This window comes from Muscardinus avellanarius (genome assembly GCF_963383645.1).
Source record: "Muscardinus avellanarius genome assembly, chromosome: 18".
NCBI classification, from domain to species: Eukaryota; Metazoa; Chordata; class Mammalia; order Rodentia; family Gliridae; genus Muscardinus; species Muscardinus avellanarius.
Genome location: NC_137804.1, coordinates 16,969,759 through 16,989,227, shown reverse-complemented (window position 1 = coordinate 16,989,227; position 19,469 = coordinate 16,969,759). Strand labels below are relative to the sequence as shown.

Sequence of the window (19,469 nt, the reverse complement as noted above, 5' to 3'; positions counted from 1 at the left end):
GCTGGAGGTGTAGCATATAGGAAGAATGTCCCGGAGTTCAATCCCGAGTAACAAGAAAATAATTTATAATTGAGATAGAACGTCCTGGGTTCCATCCCCAGTCAGTACCATACGCGCACACACACACACGCACGCACGCACGCACACACACACACAAAATTGTTCTGATTGCTTTGCTTCATTGGGAATTTCAATTCCAAGAATGACTTGCTAGAGGACAGAGTCCATTCAAGTTTGGTTTTATTTGTTTTAATTTTTATTTTTTTGCAGTACTAGAGAGTGAACCCGGGACCTTCTACCTCCAAGCTATATCCCCAGCCTTGATTTTTATTTTTTATTTTTGAAACCAGGTCTTGCTAAGCTGCGGAGGGCCTCACTAAATAGCTGAGGCCGGCTGCGAACCTGCAATGCTCCTGTCTCAACTTCTCAAGTGCTGGGATTACAAGTTTGTGTCCCCACGCCCGGCCCATTCAAGTATTTTAAGTACGCTTCGCAACTTTTCTAAACTTAACTTTCCATTTACCTACCAGATTCTAGGTATGTACAGGTGCCCCTTGACCTACGATGGGTTTACATCCTTGAACCAGTCACACATAAGCCAAAAAAGAAGTTAAGCCAGGTATGGTGGCACATGCCTATAATCCCAGTATCTGGGAGGCTGAGATAGGAGGATCACAGGTTCAAGGCCAGCCTCAGCACCTTAGTGAGACCCTGTTTCAGAATGAATAAAAAGGGCTAGAGTATAGCTCGGAGGTAGAATGCTCCCTGGGTTCAATTCTCAGAACAAAGGGGGGGGGATTTAATAACCTACTGAACATCTTAGCTTAGGAAAACAGTAGACAAGTGAATCAGCTGTATGTTCTCATGACCACGTGGCTGACCGGGAGTGGGGTCAGCTCCTGCCAATATAGCGAGAGCATGATGTCGCTTAGCTACAACGCAGGAAAAGATCAAATATTTTAAAAGTGCAAGCGCTGCCGGGTGCCTATTGCACCATCCTCAAGTTAAGAAATCCTACATCCAAGCATTGTAAATTGGGATTGTCTGGATAGTCCTCTGCCTTACTCTTTATTTTGTAGTTGTAAGATTATAAATAATAGACTTTGGGCCAGGCACGTGGCGCGTGCCTATAGTCTCAGTACTTAGGAAGCTGAGGTAGAAGGAGCTCAGGTTCGAGGCCAGCCTTGGCAACTTGATGAGACCCTGTTTCAAAATAAAAATAAAGCAAAGCTGGGGGTGTACCTCAGAGGTAAATCCCTGACACAAAACAGAACTAGGGCCTTTCTCTACCCCAGCTGCACTTGGGAACCACTTGTGGGGGATTAAAAATTCCTGTCCCTCAAGCCATGCCCTGAACACATCACAACAGAATTTCCAGAAGTGGGACCCAGGTGCCGGGATTTTCTTTTGATGAGCGTTTGATAAACACAAGTTCCCCAAAATGATTTCAGTGTGCAATGTGATAAGCGATTGCCAGGTTTGACACAGCAGGTCTGAGTGGGGTGAGAGAGAGAGGGAGAGAGGGAAGGAGGGAGGGAGGGAGGGAGAGAGAGAGAGAGAGAGAGAGAGAGAGAGGTATTTGCATGGTACTGGGAATAAAACCCAGAGGCATTCTACCTCTGAGCCATACCCCCCTCCCAGTCCTATTTTATTCTGAAACAGAGTCTCACTAAGTCACAAACCAGCGATCCTCCTGTCCTAGCCTCCCAAGTACTGGGATTACAAGTGTGTGCCACCATGCCCAGCGGAGCCTGCATTACCACGCTCTCAGGACACATGGGCGGCACTACGGGTCCATGGAGCACACGCTGAGGATGAATGTTTTGGACCAGGGTTCTCCTCTTGGCTGCATGGAGGAGTTGCCGTGAGGGCTGAGCCATGGTCTGAGAGATTTTGTATCAACCAGACGGGGCTGAGGTCCCGGGTGACTCCAACCTGCCACCGAGTTGTGAGCCGGGGTTCCGGATCCTGTCCCAGGCTCCCCCCACCCACCTTGCTAACCCCTCCCCCAGCTCCACTCCTGCAGCCTCTCCCACCCGCTTCCACGCTCTAGGAAGGCACAGGCTTAGCTTAGTGAGGCCTGGCAGCAGCAGGGGCGGTCCAGGCTCCCAGACATCCCTCTCCAGCTGCAGAGGTCATCTCTGCGCGCTCAGCTGCACGATTTCTCCTTACCATCCTTGAAGGAATATAACATGCCTAGGAGTGATAGCAGGAAGACACCTAACAAGTTCCTGCAAAAATGTTCCTATACGGCCTTTCTACTTCTGACTGGTCTCTGTCCTGTTTAATATTCCAGGAAAACAGAGAAGCTTTTTTCCTCCTCTTCCTCCTCCTCCTCCTCCTCCTCCTCCTCCTCCTTCTTCTTCTTCATTCTTCTTCCTCCTCTCTCTCTCTCTTTCTTCTGGTACCTGAGATTGAACACAGGGAAATTCTATCTCTGAGCTACATGCCCAGCCCTTTTTAATTTTATGTTGTGAAACAGGATCTCACTAAGTTGCTGAGACTGGCCTGGAAGTTTCGAGCCTCCTGTCCCAGCCTCCTGAGTACTGGGATTGCAGGCGCGTGCTCATGCCCGGCATCCAGAGGCTCTTCCTAAAGTGTAACCTGAAATTATACCCTTGTTTGAGCCGTTTCCCTTCCCTCTGCAGCCACCCATCCCGTCTGCACGTGCGTGTGGGGTGGAGATGTGCGAGTGGGGCAGGTGCTGCACCGCGATTATCTTTACCTGCCACCCCCCACACACTGCATTCTCTGCTCTGCCCGTGTCTCCCTCTGCTCTGAGGCCTTCCTGAGCCGCCGCCTTGACCCTGCCCAGACCCGGTACCCAGAGTGAGGGGAATACCCTGGACGGCAGGCCATGGACCCGTTGACCTGACAGACTGTGTCGCGGCACCTCGTGCTTGGGGGCAGGGAGGAAAGAGGGTGATTTGGCACCTAAAGGGACCTGAGGCGCAGGGTTACAAAAAGAAGAGACAGAGAAAGGACAGGGACGAGAGGCCCGCTCTGCTTAGAGCTTCTTCCGGTCCTTTTGCTGTCTTCTGGGCAATGGCTCCATCTTTACAGAGCATCCTCCAGTAGACGGGCTCTGGTCCGCACTCTGTTTTCTTGGAAGAACAGGAGAGAATGGAATGCCGACTCAGCAAACTTCCTCCACAAACACCCTTCTCTGTCCAGTGTCTTTCAGAATAACTTGGTCCTCATTCAGAAATAGTGACTCGGCTTGTAAAGACTATACATACTTCTGGAAGGAAATATGCCCGGGGCCTGCCGTAGGACGAGCACACCTGACCTTCGCTGGCCGTTTCTCTGAGGATGGCTTTCCCACCCGGCCCAGCCGATTCCAAAGATGAAGCAGATGGACCCTCTGCTGGGACCTCTCTCCTTTCTCCTCCTCTCTCCATTTCTTTCTCTTGTTTTCTTGTACTAGATAATTGAACTGTTCTACCTCCTTCTACACCCCTAGTCCTTTTTTTAATTTTTATTGTGAAACAGGGTCTCACTAAGTTGTGGAGTGTCTCACTAAGTTGCCGGAGGCTGTCCTTCAATCTTCAGCCCTCCCAACTCAGCCGCCTAGGTGCTGGGATCGCAGCATGTGCCACCAAGCCCGGCTCTTTTCCTTTTCTCCCTCCTGTCACTCCAAACCCCTCTTTCTCATACTCCCGGCCTCTTACCAGTGCTTCTTGGTATAACTGGATTGGATTAGGATTTTAGACTTGCTTTACACATGCCCCCGGGGTCCAGGTCTGAGGATCCCGCCCGGTTCTGCCTAGCTCAGCTGCCCTGGTTTTCTTGGCCTGGTGGTGGATGAGAAATGCATTCTGACCCTAAGTATACTGTTCCCAGGGAATACATTTGTAATGCCAATGAGTAAGAGTGACGTTGATTCCCTCTTGGGGGAAAAAGTTTCCAGTTATTTGACAACTGTGACGCTCTAAGTGTGATTAGTAATAAAGTACTCTCCTTAAAAATGAATCCAAACAAATCCATGTATTCCAAACCAGAGACCTCTTCAACTCGAGTATGCATATAAAATACCCTGGAAAATGTCACAAGAGCTCTGTTTTCTTCCATCAGGAAGATGTTCAGGGACCTCCCTGGGATAGACAGGACTTTAAAAATACAGATTTCCTGGCCGGGCGTGGTGGCGCATGCTTGTAGTGTCAGCAATTGGGAGGCTGAGACCAGAGAATCGCGGCTTGTGGACAGCCTCAGCTACTTAGTGGGGCCCTTTGCAACTCAGACCCCGTTTCAAAATAAAGAATAAAAAAATGGGGCTGGGAGTGGAGCTCGGAGGTAGAATGCCCCTAGGTTCCATCCCCAGTACTGAAGAAGAAAAAAAAAAAAAAAAAAAAAAAAAACCTCCTGGAGGTGTGTGTGTGTGGTGGTACTGGGGGTGGAACCCAGAGGCTTTCTACCTCCGGGCTATACTCCCATACCCTTTTTTTTATATTTTATTTGGAAACAGGGCCTCACTAAGTTGCTGAAAGCCTCACTAAGTAGCTGAGGCTGGCTTCGAACCCGTGCGATCCTCCTGTCTCAGCCTCCCAAGCGCGGGGATTACAAGCATGCGCCACCACGCCCAGCTGAACTCCTGGAGATTTTAGCACAAGTTAAATAGAAGGTAGCTTCCTTACTGCAGTGCGTGGTATAGAACCCACTGGGTGCTCAGTAATGATTAAATGAGATAATTAATTCACTCACACCGTCCCTGGCAGGGTCCCTGCCTCGCCTCGGGGCTCCGTGGACCTCAGCAGATGCCTGACACATAGTAGGAGCACCGTGTAAGTGTTTATGGAGCCCACGCTTACCCGATGTCTTGCCCCAGGAGGCAGGTGGAGGGAGGAGTTGGCCCCCTCTGAAAACTCCCTTTGGATTTTAGCCAAAACGATTTCAGCAAATACTATTAGGATTAAATATACACTTATTCGTAGGAAAAAACATAAAGCGGAAAGCCTCGCTTTCTTGCTCACTTCTCTCACTGTGTTTTTTTAGAAAAAAATCTTTTGAAATCATCTTCTGCCGTTTCTTATCCATCAGCGTTAGAGTAACGTGATATGTTTTCTGTGCAAATGCCTCCCTTAAACACATCAAATGGATTAATGCTGGCACTTTATCAGGTGCAATTTCTGTTTCCATAAAATATCTTTAGACACATAAAAACGACTTAAATGAAAAGGAGAAATTTTTTCTCTGCTCCCATCACCCAGTTGGCGCTAGAGAAACTGACATGACGTCTGCAGGCCCGGCTTCGGTCCCTCCCACAGGAGCAGTGCTCTCTGCAGGACCAACTTGCCGGAGAATCCCTATCTCGCTGCTGTGAGCTCTAGCAGGCCGGGAGCCCAGCCCCTGGCAAGCAGGGCTCTTGCCAGGTGGAGAGAGGGATAGCGGACCTCACAAAGGATGGCCTGGGAGCTAAGCAGGATTAACTCATTGCAAGCTGCTCAGAAAATCCCCCTCGTTCCTGTCCTCTGAGCAACAGCCTAACTTGGGGCTGGTAGAGATGCCAAGTAGGCAGCCCCACACGACTATGTAAACCATTATTTTCTGGAGTGTGCTCTGCCCGCTTCCCCACCGCCGTGTTATTAATTCTAAGCCTTTGATGTACCAGGAAAGCACCGGGCTGGTGGTTCCCAAAGTATAGTTCCTGGACTGGCAGTAGCAACATCACCTGAGAACTAAGAACAAATGCCAACCTCAGCCCCCCCCCCAGTTCAAGTTTGAAAATCAATCAATCAATCTCTCTCTCTCTCTCTCTCTCTCTCTCTCTCTCTCTCTCTGTGTGTGTGTGTGTGTGTGTGTGTGTGTGTGTGTGTTGTGTCTGTCTGTCTGTCTTGCGGTACTAGGAGTGGAACCCAGGGGCATTTTACCTCCAAGCTACACCCCCGGTCCTATTTTTTTATTCTTTATTTTCAAACAAAATCTCACTAAGCTGTAGAAGGCCTCACTAAGTAGCTGAGGCTTGCCACGAACCAGCAATCCTTCTGTCTCAGCCTCCCACGTACTGGGACTGCAATTATGCGCCACCACACCTGGTGCACGTGTTTCCACCCCCCTCTTTTTTTCTTTTTTTTTTTTGGTGGTACTGGGGTTCCTGGAAATCCTTCTACCTCCGGGCTACACTCCCAGACCTATTTTACATTTTATTTGGAAACAGGGTCTCTTAAGCCAGAGAGGCTGGCTTCGAACCTGCGCGATCCTCCTGTCTCTGCCTCCCAAGGATGGGGATCACAAGCGTGCGCCACCTCTCTCTCGCTTTTAATCCTGCAAACTTTTTATTCAAAATAGTATTTTTTCACTCCTTATATATTATTAGTTAACTGAAGCCTTTTACTCTGTGTATGTGTGTGTGTGTTTACCTCCAAGCTATACCCTACAGCCCTATTTCATTTTTTAATTGGAAACAGAAACCCCACTAAATGGCTGAGGTTGGCTTTGAACCTGCAATCCTCCTATGTCTCAGCCTCCCAAGTACCAGGATTACAGATGTGTGCCACCATGCTCAACTACCTATTACTTTTAAAAATAATTGATTAAGCCAGGCATGGTGGCGCATGCCTGTAATTCTGGCACCTGGGAGACTGAGACACGGGAGGATCACAAGTTCAAAGCCAGCCTGGGCAATTTGGCGGGATCCTGTTTCCAAATAAAAAATGAAGCTGAGGGTATCTGAGTTCAATCCCGAGTACCATAAAAAATAATAATTTATTAGCTGGGTGTGGTGGCGCACACTTGTAATCCCCGCTCTTGGGAGGCTGAGACAGGAGGATCGCACAGGTTCGAAGCCAGCCTCAGCTACTGAGCGAGGCTCTCTGCAACTTAGTGAGACCCTGTTTCCAAATAAAAAATATAAAATAGGTCTGGGAGCATAGCCTGGAGGTAGATGGCCTCTGGGTTCCACCCCAAGTACCACCAATAATAATAACAATAACAATAATAATAAATAATAATAATAATTTATTTATTAGCTGGGTGTGGTGGCGCACACTTGTAATCCCCGCGTTTGGGAGGCGGAGACAGGAGGATCAGGCAGGTTCGAAGCCAGCCTCACTGGCTTAAGAGACCCTGTTTCTAAATAAAATATAAAATAGGTCTGGGAGTGTAGCCCCAGAGGTAGAAGGGCTTCCAGTAACCCCAGTACCACCAAATAAATAAATAAATAAATAAATAATAATAATAATAATAATAATTTATTGGTGCATTGCAATGATGCATCCTAGTGAGGTTCTGTGTTTAAAAAACATTCATGCACACAGCTTTGATTATTTCTCTCCATTTCTCACTCCACTCCACCTTCCTTCCTTCTCCTCTTAACCTGGTGAGATTTCCCATCAATTCTTCAAATTCCTTGGCAACACTCCCAGCTGAGGACTCAGATCAGCATTTGTTACTTCGATGAGAAAAGGAAACGACGCTGAGCGCCTGCTGGGGACAGATCCGAGCGTGCCACGCGCCTTCTCTCTTTAATCCTCAGAATAATCCTTCCGATTAGATATTAGAACATTTATTACGGGCAGGATCGTCCCCCTCCCTCGCATTCCTAGGTTGAAGCCCTGACCCCCAGAACCTTACAATGTGACTGAGTTTACAGATGAGGTTTTTCAAGAGATGATTAATTTTAAAATGAGGTCGTTGGGGTGAGCGCTAATCCAGTCTGACTGATGCCCTTACAAGATGGAATTTGGACCCACAGAGCTCCTGTGTATGTGTGTGTGTGTGTGTGTGTGTGTGTGTGTGTGTAGAGGGGGGGGGAAGGAGGGAGGGAGGTGTCTCTTGAGAACATGGAGAAAGAAGATAGCTGTCAGGCGGGCATGGTGGTGGACGCTTGTAATCCCAGCATTTGGGAGACTGACAGGAGGATTGTGGTTCACCGACAGCCTCAGCTATTTAGTGAGGCCCTCTGCAACTCAGTGAGACCCTGACTCAAAATAAAGAATAAAAAATAGGACTGGGGGTGTATCTTGGAGGTAGAACGCCCCTGGAGTCCATCCCCAGTACAAAACAAAGAATGAGAAGAAGCTAGCTGTCTATGAGTCAAGGACAGAGGTCCTGGAAGAAACCAGCCCTGGTGGTGCATGCCTGTAATCCCAGTGCTTGGGAGGCTGAGACAGGAGGATCGCAGGTTCGAGAACAGCCTCGGCAATTTAGTGAGACCCTCCGCAACTTAGCAAGACCCTGTTTCAAAATAAAAACTAGTATGGGGAAGGAAGGAAACAGGGAGGCAGTGGGGAGGCATCAAGTGCTGTGTGCATGGCTGTCATTGTCAACACGATGTATATTATGTGAGACTGTAACGCACCAACAAAACCATAGAAAAATAAAACTAAAAAAAGGCCGGGGATGTCACTCGGAAGTAAACTGCCCCAGGATTCAGCCTCCGGTACAAAAAAAAAAAAAAAGAAAAGAAAACCTGCCCTCACCTTGACCTTCTGGCCTCCAGACAGAGAAATAAACGTTCCGCGGTGTTTGGTTAAGACAGCTCTAGCAAACTCCTAAAACAGGCAGTAAAGTATTTCCCTGGAGAATCCTAAGGCAACCATTTGAAGAAGTCCTACATGGGTGAAGAGCCATGCCCAGCCCTTACCAGTGCCCACAGTACATTGCAAACGCATCTCATTTACCTGCCGCCGCAATCATTCAAAGCCCCATTTTATGGGCGGCACGGAGGCCCATAAAGTGATTTGCCCAACTTAGAAACCAAGTGATTAGAGCCCAAGATTGGCATAACGACCCCCATTATCCACGGCCTCCCTGCGTCTGCCATGCGTTGAGGACTTCAGGTTCTTGTACGTATGTATTCATATATCTAGCAAACTACTAGATATATACATTTATCTCTGTATATGTGTGTAGATCTGTAGATATGGTGCAGATGATGATTGATTAGAAGTCTCTCCCATGGACAACAATGGAGTCAGAATGATTTTATAGAAAATTATTAGAGAAAGAAGACAGCGAAGGGGCTAGGGAAGAGAGAGAGAGAGAGAGAGCTCTCTGTCTTTCCACCAGCGTCTTGCATTATTGAGAATTTTAACCAGAACATTGTAATCACAGAAGACAGCAAAGCAGTCATGAGGTGAGTCTGCGGTGTTCGGTTAAGACAACCCTACCAACTCCTAAAACAGGGAAAACATTAAGGTGGTTATGGATGAATCAGGGAATGAAAGGGTAAAATTTGGGGAAATAAGGAAATTGTCAGGGTCTCTGCTTATCAGTCTCATTTGGTCCTTTTTTGGGGGGAGGTTGAGGATGAAACCCAGGGGCATTTGATCTCTGAGCTACACCCCCTGCGCGCTATTTTTTATTCTTTATTTTTGAAACAGGGTCTCACTAAGTTGCAGAGGACCTCACTAAGTAGCTAAGGCTGTCCGTGAACTGTGATCTTCTGGTCTCAGCCTCCCGAATGCTGGGATTACAAGCGTGCGCCACCACGCCCAGCTTCATTTGGTCCTTGATGGACAGTTGTGCCCTCCCAAGTTGGACCGAGGCTCCCAACACACACACACACACACACACACACACACACACACGCATGCACGCACACACATAAATGCATATATATATACGTTTATTGGTGCAATGTAATTATGCATCGTAATGATATTCAAAGAAGACATGCTTCCAGTTCTTAAGGTTCACAGCAATTTCTGAGGCATCCAAGTCCTTCTCATCTCATTATTCTGCTTTTATAGTTAAGAAAACTTAGGCTTGGGGCCAGGGAGTCCGTCACCCAGTGGCAGAGGGCTTGTCTAGCATGTTGTGAGTCCCTGGGCTCCATCCCCTGACAGGGCGGAGAGGAAAAGGGAGAAAACTAAGACATAGTAAAGATGAAGGAAATTGGTCCAGGCCCCACCACACAGCTAAATTTCAGAGCTGAAGCCAGGCATGGTGGTGCATGCCTGTAATTCCAGTACTTGGGAGGCTGAAACAGGAGGACCGTGAATTTGAGGACATCCTTACCAGCATAGAGAGACTTACAGCACACTAGCAAGAATCCATTTCAAAATAACAAAAAGAGCCTGGGGTGTAGCTTGAAGATAGGATCTCCAGTATAACACACACACAGTCTCTCCCTCTCCCCCAGGGCCCTTCTCCTGCACTGGCTCCTACCAGGCAGTATTATGTTGGCCTGGGTATGTTGTGCTCTTGTAGGGCAATCTTGAAAGCCTTTAAGAGACGTGTCTTGACGGGAGAACTTAAAGAGGAGGAGAATGTGGATGGGAGTCGTATAATATTAAGATACAGGACGTGCCTTCCGTGTGCCCGGCCCGAGGCTGGCAGCTGGACTCTCGCATTTCTTTGTGCTTAGACACAGTGCCTTGGCACCTGCCGCCTCTGTCGCAGCAGACAGCACCAGTTAACCACATAAAGGAGCTCGGTGCTGAAGAGGCTGGCTCGGCATCACTAACTGGAAGACCCCGGGCAAGCTAGGAACCGCTGCTGCCTCGGTGTCCTCATCTGTAAAATGAGGAGGGTCATAATCGTAGTAGCTCCTGCCTCCGGGGGACAGCACGGGAGCAGCTGTGTTAACACTTGAGAAGGGGGAGCTCAGCACTGTGTCTGGGGGGCGGAGCAGCATCTCTGGGGTTTCCTGATGTTGTCATCGGGCAGACTGGGAAACGCCCCTGCTCCCTCAGTAGACAAGTTCTCAGAGTCTTCATTTCGGCCTTGGGTTGTCGAGAACCATCCCTGCAGCTAAGTGTATGTTGTGTAAGTCTGCGCCATTTCATTTCGAGGGCAGTAGGCAAGAGAAATGGAAAGTCCCGCCCGAATGCCGTGTCCTTGATGGTAGCCGGCCGAACCCAGCCTTGACGATTAGTAAGTAGTGCTATATCAATATTAAGGCACAGTGAGCCAGGCACAGTGATGCACTCTGTAACCCCAGCTCCTCCGGAGGCTAAGGCGGGAGGATCACAAGTTCAAGCCTAGCCTCTGCAGTTTAGTGAGACCTTGACTCAAACAATCAAAAGTGCTGAGGACGGAGCTCAGAGGTCAAATGCCCCTGAGGTCAATCCACAAACCACATACGCAAAAAACTAAACCACAGGTATTCACAATTCTTCTTGTCACTGTCCTGCCAAAACCCTATTACAATGCTCAGTCTCGTTAATAACAACAATAATAATGATAATGTGTGAGTTTGACCATATGGTAAAACCATAAGCCAAAGGCGACAATCATGTGTGCCTTGCCCGGCCCATGCATGAATCGGTTTGTACACCTTGTCATCGCTGATGATAACTAAGGAGCAGGTTCATTCGTTCAGGGAAGGAATAGGGCTAGAAGAAAAGTTTCAGAGAACTATTTGGACACGCAGATAGATCAACATCCCAAAATACACATTATTCCTCGCAACACTGGCAGTAACCTACATGTCCATCAGCGAGGACCACAGATAGACAGACGGGCCATCCCTGCGGGGAAGGAGATGCGGATACGAAATGATCAGACAAATGATACGAGAAAAGGCAACGCGTACTGTGAATGGGTGAACTGCGCGGTGTGGGAATTACATCTCAATAAAGCTGTTGCCGTTTTTAAAGGAAGTCACAGAAACGCGTTGCCTGCTGCCATTTGTCATTTTAAAAGTGCATATATAAAAATACAAATGGACACCTGTATTGATTATCTGGATGGATGTACAAGAGGCTAGGAGCATCCTCTAAGAGGAAAAGGAGGGCTAGGAGCGGGAAGGATTTTTTTTTCCCCCACTATATTCCACGTGTAAGTTTTGAGTTTTTCTTTATTTTCTTTATTTTGTATTTATTTTATTTTTATTTTTTGGTGGTACTGAGGGTGGAACCCAGAGGCTTTCTACCTCCGGGCTATACTCCCAGACCTTTTTTTTAAAAAATATTTTATTTGGAAACAGGGTCTCACTAAGTTGCTGGAAGCCTCACTGAGTAGCTGAGGCTGGCTTCAAACCCGTGTGATCCTCCTGTCTCAGCCTCCCAAGTGCGGGGATTACAAGCGTGTGCCCCCATGCCCAGCCAAGTTTTGAGGTTTTTTGTTTTGTTTTTTTTTTTTTTTTGGTGGTACTGTGGGTGGAACCCAGAGGCTTTCTACCTCCGGGATATACTCCCAGACCTATTTTATATTTTATTTGGAAACAGGGTCTCACTAAGTTGCTGAGAGCCTAAGTAGCTGAGGCTGGCTTCGAACCTGCGCGAGCTCCTCCTGTCTCAGCCTCCCAAGCGTGGGGATTACAAGCGTGCGCCACCACGCCCGGCTAAGTTTTGAGTTTTTAATTTATTTATTTATTATTATTTTGTGTGTGTGTGTGTGTGGCACTGGGGGTGGAACCCAGAGGCTTTCTACCTCCGGGCTATACCCCCAGATCTATTTTATATTTTATTCGGAAACAGGGTCTCACTAAGTTGCTGAGAGCCTAAGTAGCTGAGGCTGGCTTCGAACTTGCGCGATCCTCCTGTCTCAGCCTCCCAAGCGCGGGGATTACAAGCGTGCGCCACCACGCCCGGCTAGTTTTGAGTTTTTAAAATCACGTTCGCCGGGCGTGGTGGCGCGCGCTTGTAATCCCCGCGCTTGGGACGCAGAGACAGGAGGATCGCGCTGGTTCGGAGCCAGCCTCGCTGGCTTAAGAGACTCTGTTTCCACATAAAAATGTTAAAAAATAGGTCTGGCAGTGTAGCCCGTGGGAGTGTACCCCAGAGGTAGAAGGGCTTCCAGGAACCCCAGTACCACCAAAAATAAATAAATAAATAAATAAATAAATAAATAAATAAATAAATCACGTTCATGCCGGGCGTGGTGGCGCAGGCTTGTAATCCCCGTGCTTGGGAGGCTGAGACAGGAGGATCACGCAGGTTCGAAGCCAGCCTCAGCTACTGAGTGAGGCTCTCAGGAACTTAGTGAGACCCTGTTTCCAAATAAAAAATAAAAAAGGCCTGGGAGTATAGCCTGGAGGTAGAAAAGCCTTCCGGGTTCCACCCCCCAGTACCACCAAAATATAAATAAATCACGTTCATGTACTCCCTACTCAATAAAGACAGTCTTTTTGCAAAAACAGACAGTGAAAGGAGGCAGGATTTATTTACTTCTTTACTTGGTACTGGGATTTAACCCAGGGGTGCTCTGCCTCCAAGCTACACTCCCAGACGTTCTTTAATTTTATTTTGAAACATAATCTCACTATATTACTGAAGGTCTTGCTAAATTGCTCGGGTTGGCCCTGAACCTGTGATCCTCCTGTCTCAGCCTCCCAAAGCCTGGGATTGCAGGTATGAACCTCCATGCCTTGCTGAAATAAATACTTACTGGATGATAGTATGTGCCAGGCCCTGTTCTAAATCATTTGACCCTCATTATACACCCAGAGATTTATATCGTTATTTTTGTTTTAGGGGTGAAATAGCTCCTGCCTCTGCCGGTTCTCACAGGCAAGGTGTTCAGCCAATTAAATCTGAAATGCACTAGCCTTCTCCAAGTTTCTTTGGGTTTCTGAAATCTTACAATTTCAGACTCCACAATGGGATCCTGCAGGAGTTTTCTTCAAGGGGGATGGTGAGGGCGAGGGATCAACGTATCTTTTTTTTTTTTTTTTATTGGTGCACTGTATTCATACATCATAGTGGGATACAAACTTTTGTAGACATACATGCACACATCGCCCAGTCAGCCCCCACCCGATCCCCACCCCATTCCCTCCCCATCTCTCCTTCCCATGCTTGGCTTAGTGGTTGACATCTAGTATTATAGCAATTTATCCAAAATTAAAAATGATAATCTCACATAACAGTTTCATTTGTCTGATACCAAGCTTTTGATGACTTAAAGATAACATTTCAATATTTCTTTTTGCTTTCTTTCTTACCAGAGAATATTTTTTTTCTATTTTTTTAGGTGAAACTATCATATATTTATATATTTATTTTTCAGGAAAAAAAATCTATCCTAATATGGAATATGGATTCTAGATACCCAAAACGATCTTGAAAAAGAACAAAGCTAGAAGATATATATTTTCTGATTTCAAACCATATAAAGCTACAATAATTGAAACAGTGTAGTACTGTTCTAAAGGCAGATATATAAACCATTGGAGTTAAATACAAGCCTAGAGCTAAATTCTTCCCTATATTATCAAGTTATTTTTGACAAAGATTCCACGAACATTTGGTGGTGGAAATAATAATCTTTTAACTAAATATTGTTGAAAAATAATAATTACATGGAAAAGAATAAAATTGGACCCTTACCTAATCCCATATACAAGTATTAACTCAAAATAGATAAAAGACCTAAATATAAATCTTAATACTATAAACTTCTAGAAGAAAATCTGGGTCATAAAACCTCACAACATTGAAATTGGCAGTGATTTCTTGGATATGATTTCAATGGCACAGGCAACAGAAGAGTATACAAACTCCCTAAAAAATAAAAAAAATATTGTATATCCAAAGACAATGTAAACAGAGTTAGAAGTTATTAATAGAATGGGATAAAATATTTCCAAATGCTATATCTGAAGGTATATTAATATTCCAACTAGAAATCCTAAAAATTAACAACAATAAAGGCAAACAATACCATTTAGAGATTGGTAAAAGACTAACATAAGTAATGAATCTCCACAGAAAACCAATCTTAGTTGACTGTTGAATGGAAACTCTTGTTTCTCTGGTTCTGGTGTGTGTTACCTATTTCTTCTTTGTAGTTAATCTCTTTGAGTATTTTCTCTAGCGCTGGTTTTGAAGACATAAATTCCTTCAGTTTCTGTTTGTCATGGAAGCTTCTTATTTCTCCATCTAATTTGATAGAAAGTTTTGCTGGGTAGGAAATTTTTGGCTGGAAGTTGTTTTCTTTCAGAGTTTGCAATATGTTACTCCAAGCCCTTCTGGCTCTCATGACTTGGTTTGGGAACTCTGGAGTGATTCTAATTGGTTTGCCTCTGAATGTCACTAGGCCCTTTGTTTTTGTTGCCTTTAAGATTCTCTGCTTGGCTTCCACATTGGTCATTTTGACAATTATGTGGCGTAGGGATCCTCTTCTCCGATCCTGTCTAAAGGGAGTTCTATAAGTTTCCTGGATCTGTGTTTCAACCTCTTGGTCTATGTTTGGAAATTTTTCTGCTATTACTTCCTTGAAGAGATTGTTGATCCCTTTGGTTTCACTTTCTTTTCCCTCCTCTATTCCAATTATTCTTAGGTTAGCTCTCTTAAAATGAGCCCATATTTCTTCAATGTCAGATTCCTGCTGTTGGATATTTTTTTCTAGATTAGAAACTATGCGTTCATTTTTGGAATGATCATCTTCTAAGAGCAAGATTCTGTTCTCCATGTGGTCTAATCGGTTGTTTGTGCTTTGAATTGAGGCCTTTACTTCATTAATTGCATCCTTTATCTCTTTTTGGCTCTCTCTGAGTTCTTTTCGAAGCATCTCTATTATTTCTACAGTTATTTTCCTGATTTGATCTTCTAGAAATCTCTGATTTTCTGTTTTATCGGGTTCTGATGTTGTGGGGTTGTGGGCATTCATTGCTCCATTGTTATTCCTCTTTCCCATGATTTCGGAAGCTTGTGCCTTCTCTGGGTTCTTCCCTTGTGTCACTATGACTTCACTTAAGGTGCTCTGGATCTCGAGTCTGTAGTATCTCAGACCCCACTACTCCTTTACTGGGTTGTATCACAGAGTCTCCGACCCAGGGAGTCGATAGAGGCTGCTTTAAACTATGGGGGGTACCAGGTTGCACGTTCTCCTATGGTGTGATATCTCTGCCACTGCCACTCCCCCACTGGGTCGAGTCCCAGGAAGTACAGTACTGGGATTTCTCCTCTGTGGCCCGCAATTTGACTCACTGTTCTTGAGTTCGCAGATGTAGCTGTACTGGACTCGTTGAATTCACTGCTGCTGCCACCGGTGGCAATATGGCGCCGCTGCTACGCCCTCGGCCGTAAGGCTGGCTTATTTCTTCTTGGTTTTGAATTCCACTCTGAGTCCTTGCAGCGTGTGCTGAGCTCAGCTACTGGGAGCTTTAGATGTTCCCTGCACTGAAAAATCCCGCCTGGCTGTTCCACAGCGGCTCACCTCGGCTTGCTGTAGCCGTCCGGTGAATTTGCCACTGCCACTGGCAGTATGGCGCTGCTGCCGCATCCTCAGGCATGAGGCCGGTGTATCTCCTCTGTGGCTCTGAGCTCTGTTCTCAGTCCGCTTTCTCTCTGGAGCCTGGTGATTTTTTTTGTTTCTCTGGTGATGGTGTTTTCTGGCTATGAAAGGCGCTGATTTTGTGGTAATGGAGATTGGTTGTTAGCAGGACTCTTAAGCCCCGCTTTTCTCGGTCGCCATCTTCCCGGAAGTCCTTTTCTCAACGTATCTTAAAAAGTATAAACATCTCCTAAGTAATTCTAAAGTCCTATGCTGAGATCTCACCAGCTGCCCCAAAGTTTGCCTAGGTCAAACAGGCCTGCCGGCTGCAGGGGCAGCTTCCCTACAACCCTGACCTCTGGCCACCAGGCTGTTCAGGGAATCCTCTTGCCACAGAGAAGGTTGTTGAAAAGGTCCCGGGGCATGGTGCAGCTCACCAGCCCTTTTCTGAGCTGTAAGTGTCTGTTTGATTTCAGAGCAGGTGGGAAGCCGGCATTAGGAGTCAGGCATTCCATTGATGAACTTTGTCACGGGAGAGCCTAGATTCCAGGAAGACTGGCTGGTCACCTGGAGATCTGTATTTCCTCTGCTCCGGCCCCTTGGCCTGACTGCTGAGCCTTAAGGGGACTTTTTTCTTGAAGGAAAAATTAAAAAAAAAAAAAAAAAAAAGGAAATGCCAGGGGCCGGAGCTGGCAGTAATTCTGAGTACAGAATTTCTCACTCAGAGAAAGAAAAAGATGAAGTGGTTGGTCTTAGGTTCACTTCTAGAACCTGCAAGACCTACTTCTAGTTCCTTTGGTACCTGCGGCACGTCAGTCGCCTTATTTATACACGTGCCATTTAACCCTTGTACTCGCAAGGACATGTTAAGGATTTGAACCCAGGGCAATTCTACTTCCAAACTACACGCCCAGCCCTATTTTTTTTTTTTTTTTTTTTTTTTTTGGTGGTACTGGGGGTGGAACCCAGAGGCTTTCTACCTCCGGGCTATACTCCCGGACCTTTTTTAAAATATTTTATTTGGAAACAGGGTCTCACTAGGTTGCTGAAAGCCTCACTAAGTAGCTGAGGCTGGCTTCAAACCTGTGCGATCCTCCTGTCTCAGCCTCCCAAGCACGGGGATTACAAGCGTGCGCCACCATGTCCGGCTTCCTATTTTTTATTCTTTATTTTGAAACAAGGCCTCACTAAGTTGCGAAGGGCCTCACTAAGTAGCTGAGTGGCTGGGGCTACCCGCAATCCTCCTATCTCAGCCTCCCAAGTACTGGGATTACAAGCATGCACCATCATGCCCGGTAGGAATTTGTCCCAGAGCTCCTAGGTTGATTGCAGAGGGACATGTCCATCAGGATTCCTAGCTCGAGCCGGGCGTGGTGGTGTACACTTGTAATCCTAGTACTTGAGAGGCTGAGACAGGAGGATCACAGGTTCAAAGCCAACCTTAGCAACTTAGCAATGCTCTTAGCAACCTAGCGAGGCTCTCAGCAACCTAGTGGAGACCCTGTCTCCAAATAAGAAATAAAACCGGGCTGGAGGTGTAATAAATAAAAAACAGCGCTGGGTGTAGCTTAGAGATAGAATGCCTCCAGATTCAATCCCTGGCACCACAAAAATAAATAATTAATTAAAATAAAATAATAATAATAAAATAATTAATGTATCTCAGAGGTAAAACACCCTTTTACAGATGCAAAAGTCACAGCTCAGGCCATTAAAGTGACTCGGCCAGAGTCACCTTGGCAAAGCAGGAGTCATTACTCGAGTTTCTCCCCAGACCCTCGGTTGTTCTTACCCTATCCAGCTCCCAGCTCATCTTCTCTGGGCGCTCTTGGGTCTCCCCAGCTCTGTGGAGTCCACCTCACTGGAGCAGCCTATGACGTCTGGTTTTCCTAGGCACCCAGGCATCTTAATGATGGTGCCTGCAGGGACCTGGTACCATCCAAGGGCCGAAAGGCCTGCGGGCACCTGAAGGCATCGGAGACGCACAGCAAGCTGCTCAGCCCAGGGCCGTGTGCACAGTCCATCTCCATCAGAGCTGGCCATGATTCTGCGTCCCTGCACAGATCCTCAGATCCTGGCTCCCATCCCTGCCCCTCTGATAATAAGAAACAGACGGTGGTTTCCTGGCCTCAGCCTGGCTCCTCTAGGAACTCCCAGTGATGTTCAAGGGCAGGAACTCCACCCCTCTTTGGCCTGTAAGACTCTCTCTCCAGAAAGATGAACTCCAAATGGAGTCCTCCCAATTTTCCCAAATGGCCTCAATTCTGAGATAAGGTTCTATGATAGCCATGTTCCTGGCCTCACGGAGACAGGGATTTTCTTTGAATTCCACAAGGCACCCCTCTTTTATAGTTTAAGCAAGCCAAAACGGAGTTTCTGTGACTCGTGACCAAAAGAATACTGAATAATACATAATGCTGCAGCCCAGTGGTCAAGCAAGTAGACAAAGAAATCAATATATAATTACAAGATGTGATAAAGTACCGGGTCAGAAAAGAATGAGGAGCTTGGAAAAACTAACATCAGAGACCAATTTTAGGTTGGGTGGTCAGGGGAAAGAGTCTCTGGGGAGATTCTACTTAAATTGAAACCTTAAAGATAAGGAATTAGCCTTTTTGAGAGTGGAGGAAAGCCTCAGCCATGGAGGGTGCACATGAAAATGCCTTAGAGCCTGGGAAGAGCCCAGTACATTCCACAGCCTTAGTGGAAACTAGTGGGGTTGGGCCAGTGGAGACAGAGGAGATGTATTCTCTGAGTGGAGTCCAGTGCAGTTTTCCGTGGTTAGATGGTGAATGCCTCTAGTGTTTGTTTGTTTAGGAATGTGTGTGTGTGTGTGTGTGTGTGTGTGTGTGTGTGTGTGTCTGTGTCTTTTTTTTCCCTTGAAAAGGGGCCAAATAAGCAAATAAGTCAGGCGTGGTGGTAAACACTTGTAATCCCAGTTCTTGAGAGGCTGAAACAGGAAAATTGCAGGGTCAAAGCCAGCTTCGGCAATTTAGTGAGGCCCTCAGCAACTGAGTGAGACCCTGCTTCGAAATATAAAATAAAAGGGCTGGAGGTGTAGCTCAGAGGTAGACACCTCTGGGTTCAAGCTTCTGTACAAGAAAGAAAAAAAAAAAGAAGGAAGGAAGGGAGGGGGGAGGGAGGGAGAGAGGAAGAGAATGGAAGAAAGCCAAATACATTTTGTCATTTAGCTGTATTAGTGTGTGTGTGTGTGTGTGTGTGTGTGTGTGTGTGTGTGTGTGTGTTACACTACACCATGGAGACCCATTTGGGAATGGGTAAGTTTTATCTCCTTATCACATGGTTTGAGCATCTGCCTCCAGGACCTTCTGCTAAACCAAGAACTTGATTATTTTCAGGGTTAACCT

The 19,469-nt window shown here is 46.5% G+C and overlaps 1 protein-coding gene across 1 annotated transcript in view; it reads left to right on the top strand.

Annotated features, from left to right (window-relative positions):
* The window catches only part of LOC308276452 (ubiquitin-conjugating enzyme E2 E2), a gene marked incomplete at both ends in the record, with an annotated part of 621,585 nt that overhangs the window by 416,198 nt on the left and 185,918 nt on the right, over positions 1-19,469 (top strand). The window lies entirely within an intron of this gene.